Raw genomic sequence first — 8,567 nt, forward strand, 5'->3', positions numbered from 1 at the left:
CTTGTCAAAAATATTTTTTTTCCTTACTCTTCTGAGTTCAGAAACTTTGATTGCTACTTTTTGCTCAACCGGAGAGCTGAGCAACGGAACAGGATCATTCCTTTTGACCAGCACAAAGTTGGCAAACCACCAGTTTCCCATGCCAAGCTGCTAAACCAGTCATTGTACCAGTTGTATGATCGAGCATTGGCTGTGCACTCAATGTTCGTTGTGTTAGTGGATTACCTCCTTTATCTAATAGCGATCCCAATCATATCAGTGGTAAATCGGAGGCAGTATGAAGTAGTGGCCTTGAATCTGTGGTCCTCAAGATGTTGGAATACTACACCTCCTCAGCATGCCATGTTTGATACAGACTGGAAGCTGTGCCAACAACTGGAAGACCACAACTTGGGGAACACAGGATCTCAGATTATACACACTGGTAAAAATGTTTACCATTATCAACTCTAAGCCAATATTTCCTTCTCATTGGATGAAGAGACGTGATTGTGTACAGAAGCGTGAACCTTTTCCTAAACAAACTGTTCACGCTCCATTATTTTTTGGCATTAAGGCCTGTTTCACACGGGCTACACAACTGCACAATTTTGTAGCGATGCAACATTGCTACAAAACGCATGTATGTCAAGCCCAGGGTTTCCAATGGGTTCTTTCAGGCTACAAAACATCGCTCATGTGAAAGAACCCATCGGAAACCATGGGCTTCACATACATGCGATTTGTAGCGATGTCACATTGCTACAAAATCATGCGATTTTGTAACCCCCAACTAAACAGGTCTAAAGTTAGTCTGCAGTGCAAAATATTCCCATCATTATTTTAGTGATAGAACTGAAGAAGGACATTAAGAACTTCGTAATGGGTGGACATCACTAGACCAGTCCTACATAGCGGTGCCGCTCTGTTCTACCAGCCCAGTGGGATTTTCAATTATGTTGATATAGTGTGCCCCTGTACTTAAGTGTTGGTTGTTTTTCAGCCCTTTTTGCTGTGAAAGTCCCACTGCACTTACTTAAGACCTATTAGGGTATTGCATTGGATATCATACGGTGTAATTGCGTATACATAGGCTTCTTTTTAAATGCACATATATGTAAGAGTTCATTAAGACTAGTGCTAAATGGTTCCGTTTTCCTGCTCTTGAGCTATGGGAGCAGGAAAAGTGCATCTTCTGCCCAAATGGAACCACCACCCTATGACGGAACCAAACTGTGTTGAACAGACCCCATTGCCTATGATGGGGTCTGTTAGGTGTACATCCATCATTTTACAGGATGAAAGTGTGCTTCGCTACTTTGTCCGGTCTGTTAATGGAATTCAACAGATGATCCAAACAGAACATCCACTGCTGATGTGAACAAGCACTAACTTGGTTAACAGTGAATATCTCCACTTTGGACAGGCCCTATTTGGTAGAAGGGGCTAATGACAAACTAATCACAAAGTGATCCCTGTATTACATAGTTTGCATTCAAATCAATGCGTTGGGTCAATAGGACATATCCTCCAGAACAAGAGCTCTTTTTTCATGACAGTTTTTCATTGTTGTTTAGAGAGGAGGATCCGGATCACCTCTTTTGACTCCGAATTCCCTACTAGGGTATATAAATGGGTTTTCCAATGTAGATGAAACTTTTTAGCAACTTGTCAAAACTTTCATCTCAAATGAAAGGCTCATGTAGAAAACCGCAGTGCAGATTACTGAACTTTCTACGTGAAGCCGATCATGGAGGTTTTACTGGGGGATGGGGCAGTATTGAAACCCAAAGCTCAGAGCCATGCGCAATCCAGACCACTCCATCATAGTAGATCAAGCCAAAAGAACTGGTTCGCACACTAAACTTCAATGAAGAATAGTTGAAAATACATTGAACTTATACAGACACTGGTGACAGAAATAGGAGGGGGGGTCCTTGAATACAAGATGGGATGAATGATCCGTACAAGTAACCCATATATGCATTACATAAGTATTTGTTTTATTTTCGGATGTAGATAAGAATAGCCCTAAAGGTTAAAATAACCCATTGGTTACCAAAAACGGTTTCAAATCCCTCAGAGAGGAAGCTGTGAAGTATCGCTCCAGTCACCTAGCCTTTTGAAGCACAATATAAATATTAATACACACCCTGTATTTAATTAACCAATAAAAGTATGTAAATTTTATCAAAATGTAATAAAATTTGCTGTTTCTTTTTTCTCTCTTTCTGCTCTATTTTTGTTGCGTTCATCATTTGCTATGAGAAAATGTCATCAACTCCACCAGAATGCAAGCTGGTAGTCAGCAAGCAATGTTATAAGTGATGCAACAACTGTGTGATCTGTTACATCGGGTCCAGATTATTAAGACAAATGGCTTTTATAAACTATAAGCTATAGACTGCATATCAAGACAAAAGGATACATCATGCCGTAGCAGAGGCTGAGGACGTAAATAGGGAAAATGTTTCAGTCTTTTTGCTACACTTGTAGCCAACAACATGACTCACACCTAGAACACTAAGGCCTCATGTCCACGGGGAAAATCAGGCCCGCCGCGGATTCTTCAATGCAGTCTCTTCTTTCCCGCGGACATAAGGTCTAAAAAGAAGAATTACTTACCTGTCCGGACGCTGCGGATCTGCCCTCTGTCGTGGCCGGATCTTCTTTCTTCGGCAAGGCGGATGTGCTCGGCATACCAGCACCGTGAACTCTTTTTTTTTTTTTGAACTCCTGCTCTCCCGTGCTCCCCCGCCGGAGAGCAGGAATTCAGCTGCGGGTGTGCCGCGGATCCGGACGGCTTCCATAGGCTTCAATAGAAGTCTGCGGGAGACCCGCACTAAAATGGAGCATGCTGCGGGTGTTTTCCGGCACACGCAATCTGCTCCTCAGGGAAAAATGACATCCGCAGGTATTTAACTACCTGCGGGTGTCCAATGCATCCCTATGGGGTGCGGATCACGCGGGCGGGACACCCGCTGCGGATCTGTCCCCGTGGACATGAGACCTTACAAGTTTTACAGGTGAGCGATATACTGAGCATTGCCTCTTATGTGCCGCTTTCACACAAAAACAATACAGGCACATTTTCACTCCTCTATTATGGCCTAACCAAGATTCTACTGACCCAAACTCAATATCATAGATCCCTCCGATGCTCTGAGGTTGGGTCAGTAGACTTGTGGTTGGGCTGGGGCACTCATCCATAATACAGGCACAAAAAGGCACCTGTATGACACTCCTATGAAGGCAGCCTTAGTAAGACCCTTTTTCACTGAATGATATTTGTTAAAATTCTTGTTGGATTGGGGGGCGGGGGGGTATGGGAAATCGCAGCATGTCCTATCTTTGGGTGTTCCCTCGGAATTCCCTTGGAAAGGGATTCAATTTAGCACAACAGTGACATCATCAAGAACTGGACATCTGGAAGGCTGCTAAGAGCCCTACAGTAACATTAACCCCTTAACACTATAGGACGTACATTTACGTCTTGCAGCGTCGGGGTACGTATGAAGTGAGATTGCACAGTGATCTCCTTCCATACAATGCTGTTTCTTACAGCTGACACCCGCCGCCAACAGCTCCAATAAGCCATGCGGCTCATCGGAGCTGTTAACTCTTTAAATGCCACTGTCAATTCTGACAGCGGCATTTAAATCCACCAGCCAATTTTCCGAGGGCCCCGTATGGCCCCCTGCGATAAGATTGCAGGGAGCTGTGCAGGTGTCATGGCAGCTCTCTTTCACATGGGTGACAGCGATATCGCATCTCTATCCCTGCGGTTTTGTAGTGTCAGCAATGCGTTTTTTGGTGAAAATTCGCGCATCGTTGCTGCCCACTATAAAATTGCGCAAAAGTTAAGCCCTATCCCAAAACTAAACCCCAGCTGCACTCCAAAAAAAAAAGGGAATACTTACCTAAAAGGCTTAGTCCAGGTCCTCCCGCTGCTCTTTGGAGCCCCGGCGGGTGTTCTGCAGTTCTCGTTCGCCCACAGATCACTTCCTGGTTGTGGGATTCATAAATCTCGCCTCCAGCAAGCGATAGCTCTGAATGGTTCATCCAGCGCTGCTCAGCCAATCAATACAGTGCTCGATGAACGAATACGATGGCTGTGATTTATCCATCCAGCGCTGCATTGATTGGTTCTTCAACCGCTGCTCAGGCATTCAACAGCCAGTGCATTGAGGAGGTGTTTTTTTTAAATTGTTCGAGCCTCGGCATTGATTGACCAATTCATAAATTTATTAATCCCGAACCCGTAAAAGTGATCTTCTGTGGGCGAACTAGGAGCTCCGGAAAGCAGCGGGAGAATCCGGACGAAGCCTTTAGGTAAGTATTCCCTTTTTTTTAATTGCAGCTAGGGCTTAGTTTCAGGGTAGGGCTTATTTTCTAGTGTTAAAATCGCATTGCATGAAAACCGAAATTTTGTGCATTTCGATGTGACAAAAACGAAGACTCCATGGGGAAACATGAGCTTCAAAAAAAGTAAATTGCTGTGATTGTTTTTCCTCGCAAGGTATCATCACAGAAAACAATTAATGTGAAGGAACCCATTAGAAAGCATGGGCTTCACATGCATCCGGTTTCTCGCGCTATCACATCGCGGCAAAATCGCACGATAACGGGTCACATTAAAGGTGGAAATAAAAATGAAATGATTCCTCTTGGTTTAAAATGACGAAAACATGGCATTTTAACAGGGGTGTGCAAGCCTTATATATCAATTGTACCTAACCACACCTACTATATTAAAACTCATCCATTATAGACTTCTATAGACATGCACAGCCCATTAAATGCGCACTGGGAATCATTGAAAGGATTTCCCATTTTTTTCACAATAATCAAGCTCAGTTCATAATTACGGTACCAGGAGCAACTTCAATACATGAATACAGTACTATAACAAAGCTAATTGCATAAATAATGTATCAAAACCAAACTATGTTTCTAATTACTTACCAGAACTAAACTCCGTACATAATGATGGTGCTAGAACCACATTCATTACATAAATACTGTAGCAGAACCAAGCATATTACATAAATGCAGTACCAGAAAAAAAGTCAATACATAAGAACGGTGTCAGAACCAAGCTCTGTTCATAAATATAGTACTAGAAAGAAGTTATTTTCATAAAAAGTGTACCAGAACTAAGAAGCAATCCAGTAAATATTGCACCCCACCCAGGCTCACTAAATAAAGATGGTAGCATGAGCAAGAAGCACCTAATTTGCTTTCTGTGACGCCTTCTCTGTTGGAGTCTTTCTCCATCTGTCAAGGACATTATGGTGACAACTACCAGCTATTACTTGTCTCTGCAGAGTTTGCTACCCAGATGCTTAAGGCCTCATGTCCACGGACAAAATTGAAGTGCGGGTCACCCTCGGAGACGATCTGCAGTTCAATATGCCCAGAGACATACATTGGGCATCCGCAGGTAATTAAATAACTGCGGATGTCATTTTTTAACGGTGTGCCGATCGCATTCACAGGAAAAGAAACGCAGCATGCTCCATTTTTTGTAGATTCCGGCAAGGATGGCTTCCATTGAAGTCAATGGCAGACGTCCTATCCGCGGCACACCATCAGCTGACACTGCAGATGTGCAGAGGATCCTGCGGGAAAGCAGGAAATTTGAAAAAAAATCTCTATATACACTCTGGGCGCTTCGGCCGGCGTGCCCGCCATGCAAAAGACAGAAGATACAGCCGCGACGGAGGAGACACTTGCTGGATCCGGAGAGGTAAGAAAATGTCCCATGGCCGCAGACGGATTCTGTGTGGGATTTCACATTCAGAATCCGTACATGCCATGGGCATGAGGTCTTATGTAGCAGAGTTGAGGAGCCTATGTTTGCACTTTCTAGCAAGAGTAGTCATTTTTCTTGTTGCTTCCCGCTTTAACAATGTGATCACCTTTAACCTCTTAGGGATCACCATTGCATTTTTTTTTAATACAGCAATTGCTAGTGGACTTCATTCTTATGCCTTGGCCTATTTACAGCGCTGCATTGGAAGGCCGGCACAGGCAGTCTGTGCTGGGTGTAACAATTTAGTCGTCCAATAACAGCCAGACTCCTGTTATAACGGTTGAGATCGAAGGCTATTTAACCTCTTAAGGCCCATTTACACTGGATGAGAGTCAGGCAAACGATGCCCGACACTCGTCCCTGTGTCTCCGCGCTGCCGTGCTCCTGCAGGGAGCTAGCACAGCTGGCTGGGTCATGGAGCAGCCAGCAGGGGGGCGGGGCAGTGCAGGAGATTTCTCTCCTCTCGCTCCCCCACCCCTCTCCATTAAGATACACAGCAGCTGTTTGCTATGAAACGGCGGCTGTTTAAACTTATCGCTCATCTTCTATGCAGCAAGCGTGACATTGCCAGCTGTGCTAGCTCCCATACGGGAGCGCGGAGACACAGGGACGAGTGTTCGTCCAACATTCATCCAGTGTAAATGGGCCTTTGGATGCTACAGTCAACACCAACAACAATATCTAAGTCGTTTACGGAAGGAGGGTGCTGATGGGTTGCCATTGTATCCGGAAACCTCTGGGTCAGCCATCTATGGAGGCCTAGTAGATCCTGCCACAGGCAGGGTCTAATAGGCTGCGGGGGTGTTGAAATTCATTAGGAATGATCTGTCCTATAGTATATTAAGTCTCACTGCTGAGACCCCCGCTGATCTCAAGAACAGGACTCCCATGTCCCTCTCCTGTCACTGCAGGGGTTGCGTCTTCCCCAGCAGTAACATCACTCATCAGTCATTCCAATTGGAGTGACAACAATAAGTGGGTGCCGCTCGGATATCTCGGCACTCCCATTGAAAGTGAATGAGGCATTGACCGCACATGCTCAGCCAGTGCTCCATTCAGAGTGACGTCGCTGCTGGTGAAGGAGCAACCGCCGCCATGACAGGAGAGAGGGACATGGGAGTCCCATTCTGGACATTGGGGGGGATCTCAGTGATGAAACCTCCACTGATCAGCAAGCTATGTCCTATTCTGTGGATTTAATGGTATCTGCATCATGAAAATACAATTAAGGCAATCAGGTTAGGATCCTCTTTGGCTTTTTGACAAAGAATTTGCTTCATTGCACCCCTGCACACAAACTGCTGAGCCTCATAGCAAACTATCAATCTCCCTTTCTGATCAAATTAACAGATACATGTGAAATTTAAGCCTGAGAATACACTTGCCGGTTGAGACTCGGTAAAGAAAAAACAATTTCTGTGAAAATAGGGCTCCAAGCTTGATCTGACAAACGATCCTAGTCAGATTACACTGGGGCAATGGAACCACACACTGTCTCAGCCCTTTAAGCAGAAAATACCTCATGGGGGCATCAAACCCCAGACTAGATTTCAAAATTATTTCAGACCCCCGAATCACGATACAATAGACTGCATCTTTTTATTATTTGCCACCCACTATGGTAAGCCATCAGTGCCACCCGAGGCTCCGATTTTTTTATGTATGGATTTTTATTTTGTAATTTTTTTTACTTCTTTTTGTAACCTTTTTTATCATCTATGTCTCACATGACGTCAAGGGGGCACCCAACAATCACATGATCGCCGGGTCTGTACTACATAGAGCTCATTGAACACTATGTAGCCTTGCAAGGAAAAGGCAAAAGTGGTTAAAAAACACTTCTACCTTCTCCTCCGGGTCCTCTGCTGTCACTAACAGCCGAGGACTTGATCCGCTCCTGCTTGATTGAAGGAGAAACAGTCTTAATCCCATGCAGTACATCAGCTATCCCCCGGAATTAACCCCTTAGTGACCAAGCCTGTTTGCGCCTTAATGACCAGGCCAAATTTTGCAAATCTGACACGTGTCACTTAAACATGGAAAAACACCAGAAAGGTTTTGCCTAATCCAAGCGATTCTGACATTGTTTTTTCGCCACATGTTGTACTTCATTTAGGCGGAAAAAAAAAGACCGATAGAATGTGTTTTTTTTTATTAAAAGCGGCAAAATCCGGAAAATTTTGAAAACATCATCATTTTTTAACATTTCCAACTGCAATATCTCAAATATGTGCAAACATAATATAGAAATTTTTGCTAAGATTTATATTTCCATCCATTTACTTTATTTTGGGCGCACATTGGAAAAACTTTCGTTTTTTTTTAACCCTTTAGGAGACGTACACATTTAACATTACTTTTCAGCATTTTGAGGAACACTTTGTTTTCCTACACCAAGCCAAGATTGGAAATGCTCATAGGAGTCAAAATGATAGATACCCCCACAAATGACCCCATTTTAAAAACTACACCCCTTAACGTATTCACTGAGGGGTGTCATGAGTGTTTTAACCTCACAGTTTTTTTTTAGGAGTCAATGCAATTTAGAGGAGAAAAACTAAAATTTCATATTTTTGCAAATATGTCATTTTAAAGACAGGACTTTTTTCTATAGTACACATGAAAATGAGGATTTGCACCCCAGAATGGATACCCCTGTTTGTCCCGTGCTCAGAAACATACCTATTGTGGCCCCAATCTTACGTCTGGATGCACAATGGGGCCCAAAATGAAAGGAGCAACCGGTGGCTTTCGGAACAGAAATTTTGCTTGA

The sequence above is a fragment of the Eleutherodactylus coqui genome, chromosome 8 (genome assembly GCF_035609145.1).
Source record: "Eleutherodactylus coqui strain aEleCoq1 chromosome 8, aEleCoq1.hap1, whole genome shotgun sequence".
Taxonomy (NCBI): Eukaryota; Metazoa; Chordata; class Amphibia; order Anura; family Eleutherodactylidae; genus Eleutherodactylus; species Eleutherodactylus coqui.